The following is a 12,688-nucleotide window of genomic DNA, read 5'->3' as shown; positions in this document are numbered from 1 at the left end:
ACCTGAGCCGAAGACAGCGGCTTAATCCACTGAGCCACCCAGGCGCCCCAGTATAATTGCTTCTTAAATAGGAAGGAATCATTACAGGGTCAGAGAAGGAACTAGGTGTGACCTGAGTGTGAACACAAGTTAAATCTTGGAACCTTAAGTACCTGGGCTATAAGAGGGCATCAATAATAGTAATACTTGTTTCTAGTATGAAACATCTAGCATGATTTTGGCAGAACTAATATTATATATATTATCTATTATATACATAAGTATTCTGTAACTTAACATGTAATATATAGTATTATGTATGTTATATAATGTAACAGAGAAAGAGAAGCTCATTGTCTAACACGCTGTAAGCATACAGTCATTGTCTCCTCCCTATTTTTTCATCACTGTGACATTTTTCTGAAATAAGAATATGAGCCTTTTCATCAGAAAGCTTTGGAAATTCATGGTCTCTCTGGGGATCACCACCCCCACCTCTGGTCCCCACTACACAAGTCCCCTCTGAACCTTAAAAAATACTTTCTGATGATGAGCCAGTATTTGTGATCTCATAACACTTTTAAATGGACCTGCCTCATTCACAAAAACAAGGGCTAGAATGTGCAAAATAATGGCCAGAGGCCTCAGCAGCCCATCTCTGAATTTCATACGGACCACCCCTGATGCACAAATTCTTTCCTGGTTGGAGCCCACTCCCACCTTTTGTGATCTCTGCGCCTCCCTCAGGGATGGGCCCCAGCTCCCAGGGAAGTCAGGATCTGCTTTTGCGGTCCACTCTCGACCCATCATTTTAGCTTCTCCCGTGTACTGGTTCTAGTATGTCCCCTCCTCTCTCACCCCGCAGCTACAGAGGACACCCCACTCCCCTCCTGTCCGTATAGAGGAGCCAACGGACATTCAGACACTTTGGGACAGTGTTAGGTGTAGATTGGCCAAATATCACATAAGAATGACCTCCACAAAGATCGAACCCAAGAGCATCCTGGATGGTCTAAAACAAGGAGGGTTAGGGTCATCCTCAGCAGGGGCAAAGGGCAGGGTTGGGGCATGAAAGTGAAGTCACAGGGTGGTTAAATGAAAAGTCAGCACCTGGGACCAAGAGTCTAGACCTGGACAAAACCAGGAAAGAGACATACATGCCTTCAGCCCAAGAGCCAGCCCCAGCCCAGCCCCAAGGTCTACTTTAGTCAGAGAAGAACAGGTGATCCCAGGGAGTTCAAGCACATCCACAGGTGGGAGAGAGTCTGAAAGGAGATGGCCTGGGACGAGCAGAGGACGCTCAGCCCTGCAGATGCTGGGGTCAGGACAAGAACCCGGATGCTGAGGCTCTGCCTGGGTCTCTGTTACTGGGCACAAAGCTGTCATTTGAGGACCAAGGACAGAGTGAGCCAGGTCTCCTCAAAGGCTCCTGTAGACAAAGGGACTGGTCAGAACTGAACACCAAGAAGCCAAAGCTGCACTTCCGCTTCTCGGGGGTCCTCTGCTCGAACAGGCGCCAGGCCCTGGCTCTGTGCCCTAGTCGGGGCCGACATCTGCTGGTTGCTGGGCTTCACTGACGAGCTCCCGCGGAGGGAGGCCCAGCATCCACCCTGTCGGATGAAGCAAGGCTTGAAAAGCTGAGCAAATGCAGCCCGAAGCCTAGGAGCACTGAGATTTCCCCACAGACCCTGCGTCTACCAGAGCAGGCATCTCAGCCAGAGGCAGACGGTGTGGAAGGCTGCTGGGAAACCAGAGAAAGTTCCCAGGCCAGCGGCTGTCAGGGGGCCAGGCAAGCCCGTCTGTCAGAGCTGCAGGAATTCAGAGGTGGCCAACACTCCAGACTTCCCAGACCTCTCCTGGGGGTCTGGACCAATCAGAAACACGTCAGCAGCCTGGTAAGACCCAGACCATGATCGGCGGGGAAGGGAGACGTGGGTCCTTCCAACCACGGCCAGTCTCGATGGTGGAGGGGACCACAAAATTCACTCGAAGAGACTGTTCTTGTTTGCCTTCCCAGAGCTGTCTACACCAGGTCAGAACCGTGCTAAATCACATGCTTTGAGGAGCCCGTTCCTGGGCAGATCCTAATCCCTACTAGCCCACTGCCTTCTCTGTGCCCTCCACAGCAGCCAAGGGTACACGAGCTCTGGCTCAGCGCTGCTTTCTTAGTTGGCTCTTACTCTTACCTCCTCTTGAAGCCATGACCAATCGCAGCTCGATTTTTCACCTGGATGAACGGCCGCTCTTTGTCCCATTACCTCCATCTTTCGGGCTCCAACTGTACCAAACTTGCATCCAGCCTCTTCACTAAAGTTAGATTTAACTTGTGTCTCCGCTCTTAAGGTTTTGACAAGTTGGCTGCCCTTGCTTGAACTTCTATCTCCGCAAATACAAGGTCTATTGGAAATCTGGACTTGTCACATTTTCCCCCTGGGCAATCAACTGTACAATCACAAGGAAGGCTGGCTAATGCCATTACTGTAACTCTGGGGACCAGACGCCGTATAACTCTGCTGAATTTAAAAAAAAAAAAAAGGGCAGAAGAAAAAGACTCATAAGTTAAGAAGATGCCAGGATTTCAGGTATAGCCTTCAGGAGCCCAGTCCTGCTGAGCCACTGACATCTAAAACACTTGGGTCTTAAAAGAGACATAGAGACTCTTAGCATTATCAGCAAAAACACTTGGGCCAACTCTATATTTGTATTCCTCCACCCAAACTCCTTTGAAAATGAAAGTACAAAATAAAGCGATACTCCTCATCATTTCCTCTAGACCTTGGAGTCTGTGTTGAAGAAAATCTGCTGACTCTGCTGACCTTCACGAGGGTGCTGTGGGGGCGAGGAAGGGGGAGAGTGCTTGCATCTGGGGCAGCGAGGGGTCCTAATAGCCGAGCTAGGCCTGCACTTTCGATATTTTCTTTCAAACTTGCCTTTTTGCTGCTGCAGCTGGGCTCGTCAGCTTTCAGTACTAATGGGTTGTGATGGGGTGTCAGGGGAAGTCAACAATCAATGCTCGAGAAAAAAAACAGTGGGGGTACAGGGGCCCGTCACCGCTGACATGGCCAGGAAACGAAGTACAGTGGCCTTCTTTTGTAGAAAAAGAGACGACGCATTCTGCGCTGTGTTTTGCTTTTAAGATTAGTATGGATTTTTTATCCTTTGATGACTGGACGGTCTGCTCGTTCCCACTTTAAACTTGCCCATCAAAAACGTAGATTCTGGTTTTTAAATAACCACTTTATGATACAGTGAAAATTGTAATTCACACTGTGGGTCGCAGTTATTTCTTGCAGGAAGATAAAACAAGATAGGGAGATGTCTGCCGAAATAGAGGCAACAAAGACATGGTGGGAAAGGACTGCGGCCACCTCGCGAAGCAGAATGCTGTCAGGAGAGCTCATTCTGGGCCCATTGTTGGGTGACATGAGAATGCCATCCCAGTAACACTCAGCGCGAGGATGCTAATGCTAAAACATTAGTGCCTGATTGCAGTTTGCATCCAGGGCTAGGAAACTCACTGGAAAGCTTTCCTACTCATAATCCAGGTGACCCCGGTTATGACCCTTGCATCAGAACACAGGAATAGGATTTGCGATGTGGGTCGTCCTGCTCAAGTCACAGAGCCGGCCGTGGGGGAGGTGACTTAATCAACAAGCAATTGCAGCATCACCCGGAGAGCAAAGAATTTGTAAATGAGAGTTCACTGTACCTATTTTCAGGAATCATGTTTACGCCATGAACCCAAAGGAGCCATCAAGGAGAAATATTCTGAGAAATTTTGTGCGATTCAGAGTCAAACTCAGAGTCACCTCCCAGTGTGTTCGCCTTGTAAACCCAGCTCCACATGACTCAGGTTTTCTTTTTAAAAAGTCCTTCTATCTTCACCTTTCTTTGTAAAATTGAAAAATTTAGTTACAAGGAAAAATATGGACAGAAGGAATCTGACGTGGTCGTGAGATGAAAAGAAGTCTCACTAATCCCAAATGCCTACCTGAGCCATTCTTCCTTCCTGCAGCGTACTTCACAATCTTACTCGGCCTGATTAGTACTTTCAATGGCAGATAATACTTTCTGTATTATCAGGATGTTAATAAACATACAGCATTTTAATAATCGGAGGAAAATAACATAAGCTTAATCTTTAAAAAAAAACACCATCCACCAGGAAGATGGAATAGACAGTTTTCCTAATCCTCCTGCTAATTACAACTAAAAATCCTGGATGGTGCAAGTACTTCTATTTCTATTTATGTATTTATAAATTAATAAACATATATTATTACTATATGATTTATATTCTTTTTACATATAATTTATGTATAAATATATAATTGGGGGTTTTTTTCTTTAGAGAAAGCACATGTGTAGTATAGGGAGGGGCAGAGGAAGAGAGAGAATCTTTTTTTTTCCTAAGGTTTTATTTATTTATTTGAGAGAGAGAGAGAGCTGGGGGAGGAGCAGAGGGGATAAGGGACAAACAGACTCTGCAGTCAGCACAGAGCCTGAGGCGGGGCTCCATCCCACAACCCTGAAATCAGGACCTGAGCCAAAATCAAGAGTCACAAGTTTAACCAACTGAGCCACCCAGGAACCCTTATAATTTTTTCATATATAAATATATGTAATTTATATATGTACATATAAATCAAGCATTAGAAGGCCCTGAGAAGTGGAGAGGAAAAGGCAGACCGACTGTGACGTTGGGTCTTGAGGGGCCACATGGTAGTGAGATCATTGGATTTTCTGTCTCCTATATCCCAGGCTCGGAATTGGAGAAGCTGGCAACCCTGACATCCGACTGACACAGATAAAAACAGTCCCAACGAAAACCCGTACTCTCCAACCAAAAGACCAGGAAAGAGGCAGCTCCACACGACAGGAAGCATTTGCATCATGGCTACTCTACTCCCACCAAACACCACAGGAAACACTCTGCGGAAAGGCAGAGTGGGAGCCTACAGTTCTACCCTCTTGAGCCTGTGAAAAGGCACTGCAACACTTGCATCCGGGTCCCATTAGAGAAGACCAAATAAGGAGCCAAGACATTCATCCCCACCAACTGATCGTCAAATCCCCCACCCATGCCCCATCCAGTGATACCAGTGGCGTCTGTGAGGGGAGCCAGAACTCCACCCCAGCACCTCCTGTGCAGTGTCAGAGAAAACCAGCAAAAATAAGAGGTTTAAATAAGTCCCAGGGTCTCCCAGCATGATACAAATATGTCCCGGTGTCAACTGAAAACAATTCATCATCGTTAAAACCAGGGTAACCTTAAATTGAATGAAAAAAGACAATCAATAGATACCAACATAGAGATGACAGAGATGTTCAATTATCTGACAACAATTTTAAAGCAGCCATGATAAAAATGTTTCAACAAACAATTATCATCATGCCTGAAACAAATGAGAAAATGGAAAGTCTCAATACAGATAAGATGGAAATACTCAATACAGATAAGAAAGGAACACAACTCCACACACACAAATTTGACACCTTAGAGGACATGGACCATTTCCTCAAAAAAAAAAAAAAAAAAAAAAAAGAAGAAAAAAAAATCCTACCACTACTACAACTCACCCAACATTGATGATTGATCAATTGATTATTTTAATTGATGATTTTAAGAGCCCTCTAACTATTCAGGAAGTTGAATTCATAATTTTTAAATTCCCAAAAAGAAATGTCAAGACCCAGATGGTTTCACTGGATAATTGTACTAAATATTAAGTAAGAGTTAACACCAACGTCACACCATCTCTTTCAGAAAACAAAAGAGAAGGAAACACTCCCAACTGAGTTTATAATACCAGCCTTACCCAAATACTAAAGCAAAAAGAAGACAGTACAAAAAAAGCAAACCACAAACCTGTAATCCCTCATGAATATAGATGTGAAAGCCCTTAAAAAAAATACTAGCAAATAGAATTGAGCGATATATAAAAGAATGTATAATCATGACCAAGTGGGGCTGGTTCAATGTTTAAAAATCAATCAGTGTAATCCACCATATTAACAGACTAAAGAAGAAAAATCACATAATCATATCAATTGATGCAGAAAAAAAGCATTTGGAAAAACCCTACATCCATTCATAAACTTTTAGGAAAAAAGCATTCTACCATGCTTCTCTGATCAGTTCTCTTCCACCTCTTATGGGTATGATCTTGGGCAAATTACTTAATCTGTCTGAGCTTTAATTTCCTCATCTGAAAAAAAGTGGGGTTGAGATACCACCTGACACCAGTTAGAATGGCCAAAATTAGCAAGACAGGAAACAACGTGTGTTGGAGAGGATGTGGAGAAAGGGGAACCCTCTTACACTGTTGGTGGGAATGCAAGTTAGTGCAGCCACTTTGGAGAACAGTGTGGAGATTCCTGAAGAAATTAAGAATAGAGCTTCCCTATGACCCTGCAATTGCACTGCTGGGTATTTACCCCAAAGATACAGATGTAGTGAAAAGAAGGGCCATCTGTACCCCAATGTTTATTGCAGCAATGGCTATGGTCGCCAAACTGTGGAAAGAACCAAGATGCCCTTCAACAGACCAATGGATAAGGAAGATGTGGTACATATACACAATGGAGTATTATGCCTCCATCAGAAAGGATGAATACCCAACTTTTGTAGCAACATGGACGGGACTGGAAGAAATTATGCTGAGTGAAATAAGTCAAGCAGAGAGAGTCAAGTATCATATGGTCTCACTTATTTGTGGAGCATAACAAATAACATGGAGGACATGGGGAGATGGAGAGGAGAGGGAGCTGAGGGAAACTGGAAGGGGAGATGAACCATGAGAGACTATGGACTCTGAAAAACAACCAGAGGGTTTTGAAGGGGCGGGGGGGGTGGGAGGTTGAGGAACCAGGTGGTGGGTAATAGGGAGGGCACGTACTGCATGGAGCACTGGGTGTGATGCCAAAACAATGAACACTGTTATGCTGTAAATAAACAAATAAACAAATAAAAAAAAAGTGGGGCGGGGGGATGATGTTATCTACCTCACCGAGCTGCTGGGTGAATTTATATACTAATTATTAGTACTTCAAAACACACTTTGTTGAACAATGTTTTATGGAATGGCTTTTTCCTGGTTTTGTGCACTCTGAGCATTAGAACATGGCCTGCAAAGTTGGATAAGACCCTCTTAGTTCAAAGTATCTACCTACGATAATATCTAAAAGTGCCCTTTAATTTAGAACATTATAGATGACCCACAAACCTATGTTGTGCCTGAAGAAAGTGAAAACGAGTATCTTGTCTATTTCACTGCTCTATTAATTTAGGCAACATTCTATATAATGAACTAGAATTGTTTTATAAGGATGGTCTGATACAACTTCTAATCACTCCTCGATAAGGGATCAGTGAAAATGTTTAAGTAACATAGGTAAAATGAACAATAACAACAGCACTGATAAAAGGAACTCTTTTGACCTGGTGCACAATTCCCTCTTCCCTGCATTTTCCAAATTCTGCTAATCCTCTGCTGTAGGTTGAATGTGGTTCCTTTCCCATAGCAAGTTGGTCAGGGGTAGACTCCTCCTTGTCTCATTGCCTGAATACTATTTGCAGAAAAGTGTTGGTCTTTGCAAATGTGCTTGCTACATGCATATTTAAATACTGATTAATGATGTCACTTCTATAAAGCCTGGGTTATACTCCAACATACATCACAAAAACCTTACTGATGCAGGACAGCTCCCCTTCTGTCTGGCTTAGGGTGCTCCAGGCCTGCTCTGGAACCCCAGTGTTCTGGGGGTTCTGGTCTACCATCTCTGGGGTCCACCCCTGGCTTCTGCACAACAGGGCAGCCAGAGGCAACAGAAGAAACTCTGTTTGGGGTCCAAGCTAAAAATGGATCCCACTGCCCCTCTTGAACCACAACATCTATATCTTGACATTTTGTGTATTATGATTAAATGTCTTCCCAAGTTGCCTGAGTTCAGGAGATTTACTGTGTAGTCATTTTAGACTTATCATTGCACAGGCCATAAATGCTCAACAAATACTGAATGACTAAATATCTTTTAGCATTGCAGGCCAGGCTGACCCGAGAGGACACATGTACATACACACACACACACACACACACACACACACTCACTCACTCACTCACTCCAAACACACGAAAATGCTAGATAAACTTTTTTCTTTTCAACACAAAGTCAAAAGCAAGGGAAGGAAATCCCCAGATGTCAGAAATGAGGAACAACTCAAAGAAAACAGAGTGCAAGCTGAAGCCAAACATATGACCGTGATGTTGTAAACAGATATAGTCCTAGTAGTCTAGGGACTAAGCTTTTTTTTTTTTTCTCACTTATTTTTGAATTTTCAGGTTTCTAGCTAAATTCCAGTTAGTTAACATACAGTAAAATATCAGCTTCAGGAGTAGAATTACATACAGCACCCAGTGCTCATCACAAGTGCCCTCCTTAGTACCCATCCCCCATCTAGCCCATCCCCCCACCACCCTCCTTCCAGCAACCCTCAGTTTGTTCTCTATAGTCATGAGTCTCTCTTACGGTCTTGCGTCCCTCTCTTTTTCTTTCCCACATGGTCATCTGTTTGTTTCTTAAATTCCACATATGAATGAAACCATATGGTATTTGTCTTTTACTGAGTGACTTATTTGGCTTAGCATAACATGCTCTAGCTCTATCCACATCATTGCAAGTGACTAGACTACATTCTTTTTGATGGCTGAGTAATATTCCATTGTATACATACACCACAGCTTCTTTATTCATTCATCAGTTGATGGAATGTATGATTCCACTTGTATATGATATCTAGAGTAGTCAAATGCATAAAAACAGAAAGTAGAGTGGTAGCTGTCAGGAGCTAGAGGAAGGGGGAAATGGGGGGGTCATTCTTTAATTGGCATAGAGTTTTAGTTTTGCAGTATGAGAAAGGTTCTGGAGATCGGTTGCACAACATTGTGAATACACTTAACACTACTAAACTGTACCCTCTAAGTGGTTATATTGGTAAACGTTTTTTGTATCTTTCCATAATTAAAAATCAGAGGGGGGAAAAAAGCATATATCCCTCTCAAAAAGATAGAAGATTATCAAGAAGCCATAAGGAAAGAATAGAAAAGTAATGGAGTTATGGTGGGGGGGAAGGTATGATATTAAAAAAAAATAAAAAGGAATCCTAAAAATAAACAAATATGCTGTCATTATAATTTTCTAAAAAGAATCATTGGATGGTTAAACACGGGTCTGATTGATACTGCTCTTGAATCCAGAGCAAGGAAAAAAGCAACATGTTTTATTCAGACCTACACCTTTAACCTGCTAATTATTACATGACTTATGAGCCATGATGCAATCCCCATTCTACAGCCAGAAACAAAATAACAGCAGGCATCCCTCTTGTTCATCTTTAAATGGTCAAACTTTGAGTCAGGCACTGTTCTAAGCCCTGAAGGTGCAGTTAGGAGCAAAACAGACAAGTTCCTTCACCTCCTGGTTCTTGTAATCTCATACTTTGTTGTCTGCAAAACATCGAGTAGGTGTAAATATACTAATTTCAGATATTTTGGTAAGTATGATGAAAAAATGAGTATAGAACAATAACAAAGAGTAAGAGGACCTGGGTTGTGGGGAAGCTACCTTAGATGGGGTGTTCAGAAAAGGCCTCTCTACAGAGGTGGCATTTACGTGGAGTCTGAACAAGAAGGTACCAACGAGGCCAAGATCAGAGAGAAAGACAATGTAAGAACGAGGCTCTGAGACAGGAAAGGAGCCAAAGCCTTTGGATTACCACTTAGAAACAGACCCAGGTAGAAAGAAAGGATAAAGATGTTTCCTATCAAACACAGCAACTGAAATGCCATGGTCCCAACCCACCCAGCAACTCGCATTGCCAGATCGTGGTTGGTTCCCGTAAAGTTCAAGTTGTAACTGAGTTCTAGGATGTGGTCTCTGTGGGAGAACCAGAGCCAGGCCCTATGCCTCAGCCAGAGCGAGCCTACAAATGGCCCTACAAACACATTCTCTCCCAAGCCCATGGGTGACTTGGACACTACACGCTGCCCCTATCTGAGCCAAAGAATGAATGGAGTGGCCTGCTAGACATCCAGGACACCTAAAGCTTCATCCATGTCCTACGGCAAAGGTAGCAACCTTTCTCTGAAAAAAAATCAGATGGTAAACAGTTTGGGTTTTGAAAATCGAACCATCTCTGCTGCAACTGCTCAACCCTGTCATTGTGGCGCAGAAGTGGCCGCAGATAACACAGGAGCGAATGTGTGTGGCTTGTTCTAATAACACTGCATTTGGACAAAACAGGCAGCAGTGTGCCAACCCCTCTTCTAAAACAATGATCTCCAAAGTTGTCAAATCCAAAATGAACCATAGGGCATGGAAAAAAGTATCAGGACTTTCGTTCGTGTTTTTTAGCACCAAAAAGAAAGAGAGAAAGGGAGAGAGGGAGAGAGGGAGACGGAAGGGAGGGAGGGAAAGGAAGGAAGGAAGGGAGGAAGGGAGAGAAAGAAATTAACCTGTTAGTATTTAGTATACAGGATGACCTCATCCAGTCATGTTCATAGATGCTCACACGCAGAGGGCAAGGAACTGTGGGGAACAAGGGGTGTCCCTGTGCAGCAGTGTGGACAGTGGGTCCTCACCCTTTCAGTGTGTTGTAATCAATACATTACAGTTTGTCACACTCACAAAACGGGCAAGCGGCTTGAAGGATTTCAACCCAAAAACCCTCAGATGGAAGATGATACCAGTAACCCATGCGCAAAGGAGCAACTGGAAAACGGCAAAACCAGCACTGCTCCACTTCCCAGTACGAACATGCCGGTCACACAGAAGATACCAACGATGCCAGTTCCCATCTGCAAAGCAACCCAGAAAGACAGTGCAGTCTGTATCAGTTATCATTGTTGTGTAACAAATCACACCAAAACACGTGGACAGAAAACAATAAACAGCATCTCACAAGGGTTCTGTGGTCACAAATTCAGGTGCCACTTAGCCAAGTGATTTTGGCTTTGGGTGACCCCTAGGATTGTAGTCGGGATGCCGGCCAGAATGCCATCATCTGAAGGCTCCATTCGGGCTGGAAGATTCGCTTCCGAGATGGCTCGCTCACGTGGCCAGAAAGCTGGTGCTGGCTCAGGGGAGGGTCTCCTTCTCACCCTGTGCACCCCTCTACGAGGCTGCTTGAGTGTCCCTAAAATCCAGAAGCTGGCTGCCCCCAGATGGAGGGAATCCAAGAGAGCAAGGCGAGAGTGGCAAAATCTCTCATGGTCCTGCCTCAGAAGTCTTACACCATCACCTTCACCACAGCTGAGGGGTCACATGATCCAGGCCTGAGGCGGGTGTGAATACCAGTCGGCAAGGATCACGGGGTTGGGGGGCCACCTTGGAGACCAGCCACCACAGTCCACCCTCTGACCCCCAGTGACTGATGTCCCCCCTGCCCCGGGACGTAATCAATCCCTCAGGTAGAGAGAGCGACTTCCCTCACACCTCCTCTTTTGCTCTACTCAGGCTGCCCACAACTCTGAGGAGACCCTCCCCACAGTGGCAAGGTCGATCTGCTCTACTCAAGCCTACCAATTCAAGATCTTTCATTTTTTGTTTTTTCAGCATCATTGAAGGATCGTTGACAAAGCTGTACAATATTTAAAGCGCACAACACGATGATTTGATAAACCTGGTTCTAGGGAGTGTGGCCGTGTACATCTTGGCTGCGGGCATCTTGCCCACAGCATGTTCACAACAAAACTAATTGGCCATAACGCAAGTTTGCCATAAAAGAGGAAAAAAACTAGTCGACAGTTTGGTTTCATTTCTCCACTAACAAATCAACTGCCTTCAGCAGAGTTAATGCATTGGAGCTAAGCTATCAGTTTGGTTTCATTTCTCCACTGATGAAGTTCCCATTTTTATATTCCATAAATCTTAGCCATCCCTCAGAATGGTCTACACGGCGACAAGTAGACATGGTGGTCTCGAACAGTGGATGATAACGCCTACGTATATTGACTTGATAGAAAATACAGTGATAAAACACACTAGAAGTGTGAAATAAGAGCATGTGAAGCCAGATTGCCTGCTATACTCTCCCAGAAAATGATAGCATATCAGTGACAATGATAAGAAAGCTCAGTTACAAATGCATTATGGCATTAGCATTTCTCCCACATTTTCCACAGAACTTTGGAACCATCTATCAATGGACATATGACAACATGCCAAGAACGAACAGCATAGAAGCCTTTCACAATGCAACACAGAGATGGGTTGTAAATATGTATCCTGGTATTTGGAAAACCAATACCTCTCTTAATGAAAGAAGAAATTAATAATTCATTTTATTTCATGTTTTCCTGTTTCATTATGACCTTTTTAGTATCCCTCTTTATTTTGCATTGTGTAATTTTTAAAGCAACATTGCCTTATGGCCAATTGATTACCCAAAGAGGTCTACGGTGGGGATGTCTACCGGACATGAGTAGAGTATGTATCAGGAAAGGACTCCTCATGTCAAGTGAATCAACACATCTAACACCTCACATATTTACCTTTTTTTTCCTTAGGGAGAACCTTGAAGCTCTGTTCTCTTAGCAAATTTCAATTGTACAATGCAATGTCATCGGCTATAGTCACCATGTTACACATTAGATTTTCAGACCATATTCATTTTATAACTGAATTTTTATACTCTTGTAGCAAGCTCTCC

The sequence above is a fragment of the Meles meles genome, chromosome 5 (genome assembly GCF_922984935.1).
Source record: "Meles meles chromosome 5, mMelMel3.1 paternal haplotype, whole genome shotgun sequence".
NCBI classification, from domain to species: Eukaryota; Metazoa; Chordata; class Mammalia; order Carnivora; family Mustelidae; genus Meles; species Meles meles.
This window is presented reverse-complemented; position numbering follows the sequence as displayed.